The sequence below is a fragment of the Canis lupus genome, chromosome 30, assembly GCF_011100685.1.
Source record: "Canis lupus familiaris isolate Mischka breed German Shepherd chromosome 30, alternate assembly UU_Cfam_GSD_1.0, whole genome shotgun sequence".
In the NCBI taxonomy this organism is placed as follows: Eukaryota; Metazoa; Chordata; class Mammalia; order Carnivora; family Canidae; genus Canis; species Canis lupus.
In genome coordinates, this window is record NC_049251.1 from 6682536 (window position 1) to 6697214 (window position 14679).

Here is a 14679-nt window from a genome sequence, read left to right on the forward strand (position 1 = left end):
AATCATTGGTCTCTAGGTAGAATCAGGTCTCTGATTTTAAGGAGCAATTTTGGCTCCAGCTTGTACTTCATTGACAATACAATGAAACCTGTCTTCTAAAGCCATATAAACCGTCTAGATGTGATGGGCACATCAACTGATTATTATTCCAATATACTGTGCTAATTGACCCAGTGAAGGAGTATCTTAAGAGTCATTTAACTACATTTGGAGATTCCCAATGGACTTCTTGGAAGACAAGAAGCACAATTTGAGGCTTAAAGTTTGAACATGTTATATTTTCATTTCATTTTTAGTGATGCCAAATTTTCCCTTCCAATCAAGATGAATTAGAGAAATATGTGAAATTAGAACCCCAAAGCCCCAGGGCTCCAGTTCCTGGAAATGGGTGGTGATTGGCCATAGAATGACCTGGGAAAGACTGACAAAGTTACTTCAGGACAAACTCCTAGCAGGTGCTGTGGAGACTGTTACCTCAAGCCTTTAGCTGAACCTTTCAGTCTTATCTTAAAGTTTAGGAATCATCTGTGGACCATTGTCACACTGGGTTGAGTCATTCTGATGAGATGTACAGAGATTGCTTAGCAGTGTCTCCATGGGTGAGGGGCAAAGTGATACAACAGAAATGCCAATATTTTCTCACCCTGTCTTGTTTCTGAATAAATTTCAGGCCACATATTTTCTACAAGATTCATTGGCCAAATTTTGTCTCTAATCCTAATATTTCCCAAAGACTTGATACAACAGTTGATTTAGACACTTAATAGTGAACTTATAGCCCAAGTGATTTTATCTGGGAAACTTGGGTGTCTTTTATAGTATTCTAAACCATCAAAGAAATATATAGTTAATAGACAAATGCTCATATTTTGATGAATATAATTTGAATTTTATTGAATTGAAAACTGAATTTTGAATTTTATTTCAAAGGTGAGCTGGTTAAAAATACAGCAGACGGTAACCCACTGAAACATAGCTAACTTAATTGTTAACATAAACCCAAGAATTATTATATGGCCTATTATGGCAATTATAAAGTGAATCTTCTACAACATTTTGTTTTCAGGATTGAGGAGGAAGATCTGAAGTGTGGAGTATCGGCTCAGTATAGGCATTAACATATGGCATCATCTCCAAATCTTACTATGAAACCCTTGGGGAGGTATCTTTTCAGAAGCAAAACTAAGGAATGAAGCATCTCTGAGACTTCTATACATATCCAAACTGAACTTTAGCCAGTTTCCATTAGGATTGGTCCTTGTTTTTTCACCTTCTTAAAATCACACATACACAGAAACACATGCATACACAAACACATGTGCACTATCACTCACACAAAGCCTGGTGGAGCAGTGAGAAATGTCTGGTCTCTGAAAGACATTCTGTTAGAAAGAAGCAGAGGGAACCCAGCTTAGGAAATAACATATAGAGAAGTCACTGTGTTAACCAACTCAGCCTACTGGGAGTGTTTCCATCGCCCAGGAGGAGGTCCAGAGAAAGGAGACCAAATTCTACAAGGCTCACTGGTGTTTTGTTTTGTTTTGTTTTTTTTCAAGATCATTACTCCCAATGTTGCAAGAGCATGGATTGAAGTGAGTTGCCTATCCGTTACTCACCTCCTGTCAGCTGTCACCCAGCTCACAGATTGGAAAGCACACTAGGGCATTGGGTTTAAATTGGCCAAGGGGTAGGAAACATGGAATGGTCATAAATGGAAAGTATTCAGGCTCAGAACAAGTTGTAGGGGAGCCATACAGGAATCTGCGTGAGGTCGCCTAGAAATGTTCACATAAAGAATAACAAAAGTGGAGCAAGAAAGAGCCAAAATGTCCAAGCTCATGAATATCCTTAAATTTGAAGAGGGATTTCAGTAATTAAGTGTTTATCAAGTTTCTGGGAGTCAGGAGTGGGAGATTTTGTAGTACCTGTTAGGAGATAGATATAAAGTATTTCCAATCTAAAGACAGAAGTTAAAATTAAAAATGGCGATGGGCATAAATAAATAAATAAATAAATAAATAAATAAATAAATAAAAATTAAAATGGTGATGGGGTTGTTTTAAATAAAGGACTTTGAAGTTACTTCTAAAAGAACCAAATCAAAACAAAGCAAAACAACAGCGAAGGGACACGTCTTCTGTTTCCTTAAAAAACTTTCCCCAAATCAGACAAACAAATATAGATGTGAGAGAAATACATGAGAGAGGACATGTGCTTTGAGGCTGTTTTTAGAAACAGGCCAGAGGAATAGAAAACTCCCTTTTAATAATTTACTCTAATGAAACATCATCTTAATATTTGCCATTTAAGTTATTTTAATAAACTGATGTCTTTTGTTAAGTTCTGGTTTGGAATAATTATAATGGTAATATTTAAGTGTTTACCATAAGTGTCAAAACAAACCGAAGGGGTAGGTACTATTTTAGTCCTATTTCACAAGGAGAGAATTGAAGTTAAGCAACTTTCCTGGGATCATACAGTTCGTTAAGAAGTAGCTGAGGCTTGAACCCTGGTCTATCTCTTACCAAAGAACATGCAGCTTACCATGGGTCTAAACATTCAGTCAAAGCCAATGCTTCTTAGTCTCATTTGAACCCTCCTAACTTTCCAAACCCATAATATATTATATTTAACCTTTTGGAAACACAGTGAAAAAAAGTTTTTGTTGAAATTGCAAAACAAACCTTCCTCCAAGAGATAACATTGTAAACCTTCAAGGCATTGGCTACTAGAAGTGATGCTCACTAATGAGTGATGAGCAGGGTACCATGGCAGCCAAGCAAATGCCATTCTTTTGTCTACAAGACTTATCACCTTTATTTCAGGGCCTGAGAATGTGGGCTGCCTAGTAGGTGTATTACATATTTTGTATTCAGTAGATATTTTTGAACTGCAACGAACATCTTGCAGCAAATACTGACTTAAGTGTCACCTGATATCTGTGAGGCCATCTACACTAGTCATTAGTTACGTGTGTCTCAAATAATTCTAGGCCGTTTTCTATTTGTTAGCTCCTTTGATAGCTCTAACTTATTTCATGAAGGCCAAGGATTACACATTTGTATAATTAAAAATACTCCAGCAGGTAGAAATTTCTATGGTGATACTAAGCATTATTACTGTATGTATTGACATTTCCTTAGTAGTCATGCTTAGGAGTCTCTGTGTGTTTTTAACAGACACTGAGGTCATATTTTGGGCCAAACAAATAACATTTGATTTAATCTTATAGCAATCGTCACAGGTAGATGTTAACTTTGCCCTGCTTTTACCAGTAAGGAATCTAAGGAGTAGAGAAGTCATGCATATTGATCCAATATTCATAGTGAGGAACTGACTCACCTAGAACTTATCTCTGTCTGACACTGAAGCCCATTCTGAACCACCTTTTCTTTAAATCTCTATATTCCTATTTCTGTTATAACAAATTATCAGAAACTTGGTGGCTTAAAACAGCACAAATGTATTATCTTACAGTTCTGGAGTCAGAAGTCGGAAATGATTCTTAGAGAACTAAAATCAAGGCATTGGCATACACCTTGGTCCTTCCAGAGGCTCTAGGGGAGAATTTATTTCTTCCCTTTTCCATTTTCTAAAGGTCACACACATCCATTGGCTCATGGCCACATCACCCAGACTTCACTCACAGCTCCTTCCCTGTCTCTGGTCCTCTTGTCTCTCCTCTTATAGTGGCCCTTATGATTTATTTGAGTCTGTCTAAAAGATCCAAGATAATATTCCCTTCACAAGACTCCTAATGTCATCACACCTACAGAGTCCCTTTTGTTATTTAAGATAACATATTTATAGATTTGGGGGATTAGGGTGTGGATATTTTGGGGGGACCATTATCCTGTCTATCACATGTAAAAACATCTTCATACATTGTCAGGAAATGCAGAAGGGTCATTTTGGCTTATAGATGTGGCCTTTTGTTTATTTTTTGTTTCCTTTGCTACTATAAAGTAAGCTCTTTGAGAAAAGAGACTGTGTCATGTCAGCTGGCTGTATCTCCGTGACAGAGCCAGCAGTATGTGTGTGCTTCCATCTACACGGTATGAATTCAGATCACCCTCTTGCCTCTGTCCCCTTAATCCCTAATCCTACTTCATGAGAAAAGAAACTCTCCAACTATTACTCAGGGAAGGGCTTTAATTCCATCATCAGAGACAGAGCTACAAAAGGTAAATAATCTTGGAAACATAAGATCGACCTTAAAATTACACAAACTAGCAAAAATATCAAATTGCCACCAGTTCTGATGGTGGTAGAAAAAGGCTCTAGATAACGAAGCAATGAAGAGAAGGAGTAGGGAACAGAGAAGATAAAGGACACTGAGACAGAGGCACCCAAAGAAAATTTTCTGCCTTCACAATTTAGCCAAGGTCCAGGCCCACTGTCAATAAAACTGGTAATTATTAGTATTGTTCAATGATATTTCCACTTCTCTTTTTCTGGCACATGGCAGAATCAGAGTTCCCAAATCCTTGAAGTTAGGTGTGGCTAAGTGACTTATTATGGCCAATGGAACCTACTGGCATCAGGACAGGCAGAGGTACAGAATGAGTAGAAGTGACATGTGTCACACCCAGGTGGAAGCCTTCAAGAGCCAATGCGTGAATTTCCTCAATGCTGGCCACGATAATTAATAATGCTCTATATTGTGAAGCCTCCATTACCCTATGCCTCTGAGTGTCAGCATGTGGAAAAGAGCCTCCGGGTGACCCAGGATGGTCCTAAAACATGAGTGAGGAATAAACCTTTGTTGCTAATAACCAGAGCTTTGGGGGATCTGCTACACTGCAACTAAAACCAGTCTTTCTTAACTGATTAAAAAAAAGAAAACAACATGGCTCTTTTCTGGACTTGCTCACTGCTGGAGTGAAGCAACAGGAAAACAGAAAGGTAGAGGTCATTCGTGGCCATAAGCTTTTCTCCAGCTCCTGCCAGGAACATTGCATTAAATGAAAATGAGTACTCTTCAGAAAACCTGAAAGTATAATGTAAGTAAGCACACATAAGCGCTTTACAAATTATAAATCACTTTGCAAGTAGCTATAACAATGTTTATTTCTCACCTGCAACTATAGCCATGATTACACGTTTTCTTATTTTGTGAGTCCATAATATTTACTCAGCTCCACCAAAAAAAAAAGTACTTACACTCTATGTAGACAATTCAAAGAGATTAGAGACACTTCCTAATATGTGTCAAAAAAGATATACATGAGGAAGACGAAGGCCACTTGATAGAATCTATACAATTTAAAATGAGTGTTTCTCTGTTATCCTTTTTATTATTCATAGCCTCCAGATATAAGAGAGAAAGTTCTATTAGCCCATGCCATGAACACAGAAAGTGGAGAACAGCATGGGACTAGCAGCTTCCTTGCAAATAGAGTAGCCACTGGGCAACGCCTACTACCTTCTCCCTTTGCTCCTCTTGGCACCAAGATGGGCAGCGATACACAAACTCTGTAATTGTTTTGTGCGTGGCAACCTTTTTATAAGGAATAAACTTGAAGCTTAGCAACACATTTTTCTACTGGAATGTGACATTATTAGGTCTTGCTAGTCTCTATGCCTACAAAATTAAGAAATTATGAGTATATTTTCTAAAGGGAAATTGAAGTGTATAAAAGCTTATTAATTAATATTTAATTTGTAAGTCCCTATAATTAGAGAAAAAAAAAGACAAGCAATGACAATATAAACTCTACTTTTTATCACTCAAGGGGGAAGGTTGGCTTACCACAGATAGCCTTTTAGGAAGAATAGTCACATTAGATGGAATTTGCAACCCTCACCTATGGTTTCTGGTGGGAACCTTCTCTGGGGGCAAAAATTGGAACTTGGTCTTTTAGCTTCTGACCAGCCCTACTGCTACCAAACAAGGAGTAAACAAGATTTTCTCCTATGGATTGCCATTGGGACAAATCTTTCTGTTCATTCTGCTTAGTAAAGCTCCTCTATAAGGAGTTTTCAGGGCTTCAGGCACTGTGAGCTGTTTCTCATCCAAGAACTACTTTCCTAAAGGGGAACCACAGGCTCTACACAAGGTACCTCCACACCACACAGCACTGTCACGCTTATGGTATCGTTCATTAGGTTTTTTTGTTGTTGTTGTTGTTGTTGTTGTTGGTTTTTGTTGTTGTTTTTGTTGCTTTTTAAGATTTATTTATTTATTCATGAGACACACACACACACACACACACACACAGAGTCAGAGAAACAGGCAGAGGGAGAAGCAGGCTCCATGCAGGGAGCCCGATGTAGGACTCAATCCTGGGACTCCATGATCATGCTCTGGGCCAAAGGCAGGCACCAAACCTCTGAGCCACCCAGGGATCCCCGCCACCCCTCATTAGTTTTACCTCAAGGCACTACAACTTTCCTATCATCATTCATCCTTCTGGAGAAATGTTCCCTACCTGAGTTTTCTGACTATTCTCTTCTTTACAAGGTCAACTTCCACAGGCACCATCTACCCTCTTCCTTTCTTGATACGGGTCACTCTCCAAGTCACATTTCTTTGGCTCTTTCTTGACATGGTTTTATGTCCGTACTGCTTCATTCTGTCAGGTGCCCCAATATTCAGACACAAAGTAAATATTCACATTGACAAAGTGACTGCCATTTCTATGAGTAACTCCAGTCAAAAAACATATACCTAGAATTGTTACCATTTAGAAAGAAATCATACAGACATGCCACATGCTTATCTTGAGGTGCACTCACGATCCTTGGAAATATTTTATGTACTTATACCCTCCTTGGTTCCCAAAAGGATTCAGAGCAACATCTTCAAAAATAAAACTCATGCCTTCTTTGGAGTCCAGGAGAGTATATGTTGCTGGTATTTGTGAAAGGAAGTGGAAATCCTTACATTAGTAAGGCATCTTTCCATGTTTATATTAAGGGAGCAAAGAATATTTAACTTGAAAGTGTTCCTGAAACCTTGTGTAAGTTTCTTCCAGAAAAATGATCTGTATCTCAACTTACACTACCTTTTTGAGAATTCTCACATGCAAACTCTTTCTAAGTAAGATTTTTAAAAAGGAATATTCTGGAGAGACTCCAATGGAAGGGAGAGATAGGGTAACTGCTACAGAAAGAGCTTCTTGTCTAGGGTTGTCTGAGGTCCTGGATCATCAAGATTTCTGAACTCTTGTTGTTTTCTCAGCTATTATAGCTTGGAAAGGCTTGTTGAGATGTCTACTGTTCCACATTGGATATAATCATGTCCCATAGCTGGACTATTCATGTTCAATGAGGCCAGGAACTCAGGCATGTGACTTCAACTATTTAATAAATAGAAAGCAATGAACAGTTCTGGGGGTCAAAGATCACTATGATAAGTTTTGCTTGCTCCTTTGAGAGACATAAGTCAATGTGTTCAACAAAACCACAATTGATTGACTTTCTCTTGGGTTTAGGACATGAATATTTCATTTCCACAGCTCATTCAGTCATCCCTTAGATTAAACATAATGTTTGACTTTGCAAGGTCATTTTTCCACCATGAATTCTTTCTAAACTCTTAAATAGAGACAAGATAATCAGGGGAAGTGATCAGTCCACTCCTTCAAGGAAAGAGTTTTCAGAGCAGAACTAGTAAGACCCTTGTCAGTACTATAAGGATTTCGTGAGTTTTTACTATTGCCATTCTTCTCTTTCCCACATTTGATTACTGACTAGAGGTAAAATAAGTCCTTCTCAGGATGGAGCAAGAGGACTTGGCTAAGGACTTGTTTCCTTATAATTTTGTCTTTCATTTACTTTCTATAGTTCTACAGCCAGCTCAGAGGATTCCAAAGCCCTTGAGACTGAAGCACAAGATCTTGAAATACTACAAATAAAGTCAAACACAGTGAGTAATCTCAGTTCAGCACAACTAAGAGGGCACAGGTCAGGCCTGGAAGTCATTAGATGAAAAAATCAGACCAAAAATTAAGATGAAAATATTGGCAGCTGGTATAAACACCAAAAACCCAGAAAATTGTTCCTTTAGTCTTCCATGCCTTCCTAGACCATTAGCTCTTGCCATATTCACAACTGCAAGAGGGTCCTCCTCTATGCACAAATCATATAGGATCCTGGGTACCTGCTACAGTATATAGTGGCGCGTCATTCAACCTGACCCACCTTTTCCTTAGGGCATGAGCTTATTCCTCACAAATGCTAATGATGCCCTCATCTAGACTAAGTGAGTCATAGTCCAAGGAATCAGACCCACTGACACACCTCCAAAAATCTCAGTACAGGCCTGGATACTTACAACGTATCTATACAATAAAATATGATATCAAATAGAACCATTAATCATCTCTGTGTGCACATAACCATCCAGACAGAGGATATTTCCATGAGAAAAGATAAGGGAGGTTGCTTAAGCTGTCTCAAAAGTCAGTGAAGGTTGAGCAAGGATAAAGGGAGGTTTCCCTATTAGGACATGGAGGGAAAAAGGGAAATTCCCTAAATAAGAAAAAAATTGGAATAAGGCCACTCAAGTAGGGAGACAGCCTTAAAAAGACTGGCCAATGTGAGCTGACACTGGAGTACAGACTAAAAGAGAATACCAGACTCTCATTCCCAGAGGTCAGCTGGTGCCTGAGGCCTAGCATTGGGGTTATTAGGCCATGGCTGGAGCCTCCCTGGCTCAGCTTCTCTCCCCATGGGTCTCTTGCTACTCAAGAAGCCAAGAGCTATTAAATCCAACTGAACAAGACAAATTATGTAATCTTTCTCTCCAGGGATTTTATGATCAGGGGAGATGTATAGAGAGAACTCAGGAGGCCCACCCTCAATTTAGACATTGGATTAGTATTCCCTCTCTTATAATTTCATTCATTATCTCCTGCATAGAATTCACCTGACTTTAGGTGAAAAAAGAGAGATGGCCTGAAAAATACTCAGACATGCTATAGTTAAAAATGAGCTAAAGGTTTCAGCCAAAACCATCCTTTTCAAATGAAGACCTTAGTATAGGGATGCCTGGGTGGCTCAGTGGTTAAGTGTCTGCCTTTGACTCAGAGCATGATATTGGAGTCCTGAGATCAAGTCCCACCTCGGGCTCCCTGCATGGAGCCTGCTCCTCCCTCTGCCTGTGTCTCTGCCTCTCTCTCTCTGTGTGTCTCTCATGAATAAATAATTTTTTAAAAAAGACCTTAGTGCAGCCAAAAGAGGAGTCTATTCTAACAAATCTGAAGATATTTACCATAGTTGGAAAAACAGAATAGTTTCTTCTCAGTGAAATTATCTTATTCCTCTCTCAATGTTTGTAACTGTAGAATCTTTAAAAAGCTAACCCATACAATATTATCCCACAGCTGAACACCAAAAGTAAGTTATCAAAATTCAAATAGAAATACATGTCCTTGGACTGTTATAGCAAATAAAGATATAACTAGCTTTTGCTGATGATATCTGGCACTGAAAAGTCACCCAGCTAATACAAAGCATCAGTGGGGAAAGTAAATGCAACCAAGAACATTAACATTGACACTTAAGACCATATAAAACCAGGTAACAGGCAAGAAAAATGTTCCCAGGAACCCTAATTAGTTATGATAGCAAACAGACAAAACCAACATCTTAAATACCTAAGTATACGGGAATGATTAAATAAATAAAAACATATAAACAGTATAAAATAGTATAGTGTATTTTTTAAGTGGTAGTTTTTTTCTGAATCCTTAAATCATATAGTTGAAATAATACAGTATTTAGCCTTTTCAGGTTGTCTTCTTTCACTTACTAATATGCATTTAAGGTTCTTCAATGTCTTTTGTGGCTGATAGAATATACCACGCACAGCTGAGAAAAACATATGCTCTGCTGTTATTGAGTAGAGCATCTGGACACGTCTGTCAGGTCCAACGTATCTACAGTGTTGTGCAAGTCCTTAATTTCCTTACTGAGCATCTGTCTGTTCTTTTTTAAAAAATTATTTATTCAAGAGAGAGAAATAAAAGAGAGAGAGAGAGAGTGTATGTGTGTGCATAGGAGGAGGGTTGAGGGAGAGAGAGAGAGCCTTAAGCAGACTCTGCACTGAGTCCAGAGCCCCATGCAGAAGTGAGTCTCATGACCCTGATATCACAGCCTGAACTGAAACCAGGAGCTGGATGGTTAACTAACTCCATCACTCAAGAACCCCTCATCTGTCTGTTGTTCTATCCTTTATTAAAAGTGGAGTATTGCAGTCTCTTATTATTATTTTATTCCTTCAATTCTATCAAAGTTTGCTTCATATATTAGAAGTTCTGGAGTTTACTGCATAAACATTTATAATTGATCTCATGTTTTGCTTTAAATACCTAATTTTTAAAAATAAACTTTATTGGTGAATAATAACAATTCATCAGTTTTAAGTGTTTAAGAATATATAAATTCATGAATTTATAAGAAAATTGATTAATTATAAATGTGTAATTTGATGAGTTTTCTCTCAGTCTCTGGTTTCTTTTTATTTACTTAATGGTATCTTTTAAAGAGTAAAAATTTTTGCTTTTGATGAAGTATAATTCTTGTATTTTTCTTCTATAATCTCTATTTCTTGTATTCTAAGAATTCTTTTCTTTTTTAAGATTTATTTATTTTAAAGAGAGAACATGTACATGAGCAGGGGGAGAAGCAGAAGGAGAGGGAGAGAATCTCAAGAAGACTCCCCACTGAGTGCAGAGACCAACGTGGAGCTCAAAACAGGGCTCTATCTCACAACCCTGAGATCGTGACCCTGATTTGATCTGAGCCAAAATCAAGAGTCAGATGCTTTACCTAATGAGCCACCCAGGCACCCCTTAAGAACTCTTTTTATAACATAAGTTCACAAAGATTTTTCTCCAGTTTTATTCTAGAAGTTTTGTGATTTTTAAGTTTTAAATTTAGATCGATGATCCACTTTAACTTAATTTTTGAGTGTAGTATGGGATAAGGGTTATGGCTGGTACTTTTACATAAGTCTATCTGATGTTTTCAGTACCATTTACCAAAGGATAATTCTTTATTCACTGAATTGTCCTGGCACCTCTGTCAAATATCAGTTGGTCATATACACTTGGGCTTATTTCTAGACTCTTATTCTGTTCTACTTATCTGTGTGCACCCTCATGTCAGTAAAACATAGTCTTAGCTTTATAGTGAGCCTTCCTATCAGAAAAGTCCTCTTACTCTTCCCTTCTTTTGGAAAATTATTTAGAGTATACTAGATTCTGTGTGTTTCCCGAAAAAAATAGGATCAGAATATCAACATCTACATAAAAAATATTTTGGAATTTTTTTTGAGATTTTATTGATTCTACAGGTCAGTTTGTGGAGGCTAACATCTTAATGATGTTAAGTTTTCTCACTTATGATCATGATAACTCTCTCCATTTATTCAGATAGAGTTTAATTTCTCTTAGCAATGTTTTATGTTTTTTAGTGTATCAACCCAGCAGCAACTTAAACTAAAATCTTAGCTTAAGGCAATGGTTCTTAAATGTTAGCATACACCAAAGTCAACTGACTGAGTTGTTGAAAACAGATTCCTAGGCCCCAATCCCTGAGTGTCTGATTCATTTGGTTTGATGAGGGGCGTAAATTTGGCATGTCTCACAACTTTTTAGGTGATGTGAATACAGTAGCTTCAGGGGCAGTATTTCAAGAACCACTAGCTTAAGGGTTTGTTTGTTTGTTTGTTTGTCTGTCTTTGGTTTGGTTTGGGGTTTTGACCACACATATAGTACAAATTAGAGCTTCCAATTCATGTGAGGAATTTTTGTAGTTATGGAATCTTAAGGAAGACTTTTTTTCCCCCTCAGTTTACTGTTCCCAATGGGTGAGTGGTGAATTTTTGCCAGTTCACTTTTACATCACATCATTTGAGGTATCATGTTAATGGGAGTTTGTCTTCTTAAGACCTCCATGTTATGGCAGTTCCAGGCTTGTTCTCTTTTCTTCTGCATCTTGAGGGACTGAAAAAATGAAGTGGTTTTACAGATTCATTGGAAGCAAAGCCAGATTCAATGTCCCACCTATCTTTCTGGATTCCCATTTTCACTAGTTTTCATGTTGTTGTCAGTTCATGGACTAATTTTTATTTTAAAAAATCTATGTTTTATCCAGCCTGGTTAGTTGTTTCTAATGAGAGGATCAGACAAGGTATCTAGTCAGTCACACTGTTAGAGACAGACATCTTTAATTTTTAAATTTCACGGCAATAGAGTTTTCATCTTTTTAATATATGCTTTTTTCTTTGGCAGTTAGTTTTATTTACCTATCATTTATTCCCCCTTATTTCTTTCTCACTCCCACACCTTTAAAAATTCTAAATTCTGTGATTTCCTATTGAGTGTTAGTCATATATGAATGAGGTGAATTCTGACTAGTCTGTTTATTTCATGTTTATGTAGATGTGTAGCTATGGTTCTGTTTCCAGGAAAAAAATGATTTCTCTTTATGGCACATGGTATGGGAATGGATGAATATTTTTAGCCTCTAATTATGACTAAACTGAGAGGTATCCTGTAGGATTACTCACAGTGTAACAAACTTTTCTTCTCTACTGCCTTATTTATAAACTGCTCTGACAAGTGTGCCTTCCCTGTATAATTTCTTGTTTTGTCACATTGCCTTACATTTTTTAGATTTTCCATGAAAGAAAATCCAAGGAAGTCTGTTACCATCTTGCACACTTCACTCCCACTGTGGCAAAAGGAAGCCTGTTGTTTTTCCCCTTAGGCTGTGCCGCAGGAAGTGGAACTGTGCTCCACCAGCTTCTGTAAAGCCTGCAGCGCAGGCAGGCTTCGCATCTCCCTATGTTCTTATTGCCTATTACAGTTTTTAGGCAGCTTTTCATCCTATTTGTGGTTCAGAGTTTTAAAAGTCTGTTAGTTTAATCAGATGGATTTAGCATGCCTGGTTTTTGTTCCCCTCTTGCTTTGCAGTGATATCTGGGAGATGGAGAAATGTCCAATGCTGTCCTGTCATTTTAAAGCTAGATCTGAGTAGCTTTAAAAAAAATTCTGTAGCCACTTATATTTCCTCTTTTGTTAATTTTATGTTCACATCCTTGCACCTTTTTTTTTTCTTGTAGGTATGTTCCTATTTACCAAAATGCCCACTTGTCCAAAAAAAAAAAAGAAATTAAAAAAATGTTTTCTCTTAGGAGAGTGCAGTAACCAAGAGGTAAGTAGCAAAGTTAGAGCCAGTAGGATGATGCAGCTTTAGACCAGTGGAACAGTCTGAAATGTTCCCACTGAGTCCCTGGTCTACAAGTTTTCTTTGGTGAGATTTCACTAGGTTCATTCTTGGGCCTAGTTCATCTGGTTATTTTAGGTGCCATTTGAGAAGGATAATGAGAGAATGAGGGAGGAGAAGGGTAAGCTCCCCTGAGCGACCTTGAAAATTCTGTAACATCTGTTTTCTTCTCTTTTCTTTGCTATCTTCCTACCATCAACACAACTGGCAAGGACCACTTGCTTTGTCACAGAATTTGAAGAAAATAATTAAATAAAATTCACTTTAATGTAGAATGATTCAAAGCTTACGTACACTCAGGGCTAGAGTTGCTTCTTTCTTGCCCTGCTATTCAGCATAGGGGTGAGACAAATCAAAACAAAAATCTGCCCCTGATCCATATGTGTAAAGATATCAATGAGCTGATGCGTATGTGAAATGCTATCCCTTTTCTCTTTCCACTTGCATTACTTCTAGGTCATTTGAGCTAAAATTAAATAAATCCAGTCACTGACTGCAAATAGGAAGTTACACAATAATAAACTTGCCTTGTAGCTCTTCATATGGGCATTCTCTAAGCAGACATGGATTTGGATGCCATTTCCTCTTGATAAGTATAAATTGGGGAGAAGGCATTTATGTATTTATTGTAATATTAACATAAACAGTTTATATGAATATATAAATAACGTTTCACTTTTTTCACTACTGAATGCCATCAATTGCTGAAGTATTTGTGCTCAAACAGAAAAGCACAATGTTGTAATTTTATAATTTCCAGATCATAAAAATAGATGGGAGATAGTATATTAATCATCCCAAAGCAATGAGAAGGGAATGAGGAAAAAAACAGAGTGAGAATTTTCAAAAGTTCTTAACAAATCATAGATGGATGATCATGTTACTTCTCTACTAGAATATTTATTCTGCATATAAGTGCCTTTTTATATGCAATTCACAAACATTAAAAGACATTCTATAACCTAAACTACTGTGAATCTGCTTGCCAGACATATATGGCCATACACTAACTGATTTTGAAGTAGCTAGATTTTTTCTCTTATAATTTCAAAATCAGTTTGGCAAAAATTAGGAAAATGTAATGAAAAGCAGAGGAAGATACTTCCAAAACTACATAAAAATGCACTTGGAAGTTAGCTTGGGTGATTCAAGATAAAAGCCTCAGAAAAATTAGCCTTTGTATTATGGAAAACACTTGGAAAATATTTTTGAAATTTTGGTGCCCCCCCCTTCTTCATGAAAAAAATTAATCATAAGTGATGGAGTGGAAAACACAAGGGAATTTTCAATGAAATGTTTTCTTTCTTACTGATGCAATATTTGAAATGGGAGCACAGGGCATATTTCTAAGCAAAGTAGTTGTCAGCAGGCATGACTCTCTTTAGCAAATTACCTGTGGTCTCATGAACAAATAATTTGGGACATCAAATGAAAAGACAA

General features: G+C 37.3%; 2 long non-coding RNA genes across 33 annotated transcripts in view; one reads left to right on the plus strand and one right to left on the minus strand.

Annotated features, from left to right (window-relative positions):
* Window positions 1-14679, minus strand: part of LOC102155895 — a 648303-nt gene that overhangs the window by 325406 nt on the left and 308218 nt on the right. Inside the window, exon 6 of one of the 31 annotated variants that reach the window (XR_005381467.1) lies at window positions 6432-6575. The exons of the other annotated variants lie outside the window; for them this stretch is intronic. This is a non-coding gene — a long non-coding RNA (uncharacterized LOC102155895). The remainder of the gene's footprint in view (window positions 1-6431; window positions 6576-14679) is intronic. 31 annotated transcript variants of the gene reach the window in all.
* The window catches only part of LOC102155837, a 45659-nt gene that overhangs the window by 11328 nt on the left and 19652 nt on the right, over window positions 1-14679 (plus strand). The window contains exons 2-3 of one of the 2 annotated variants that reach the window (XR_005381492.1): window positions 7789-7870; window positions 13076-13167. This is a non-coding gene — a long non-coding RNA (uncharacterized LOC102155837). The remainder of the gene's footprint in view (window positions 1-7788; window positions 7871-13075; window positions 13168-14679) is intronic. The other variant, XR_005381491.1, reaches the window with a different exon arrangement.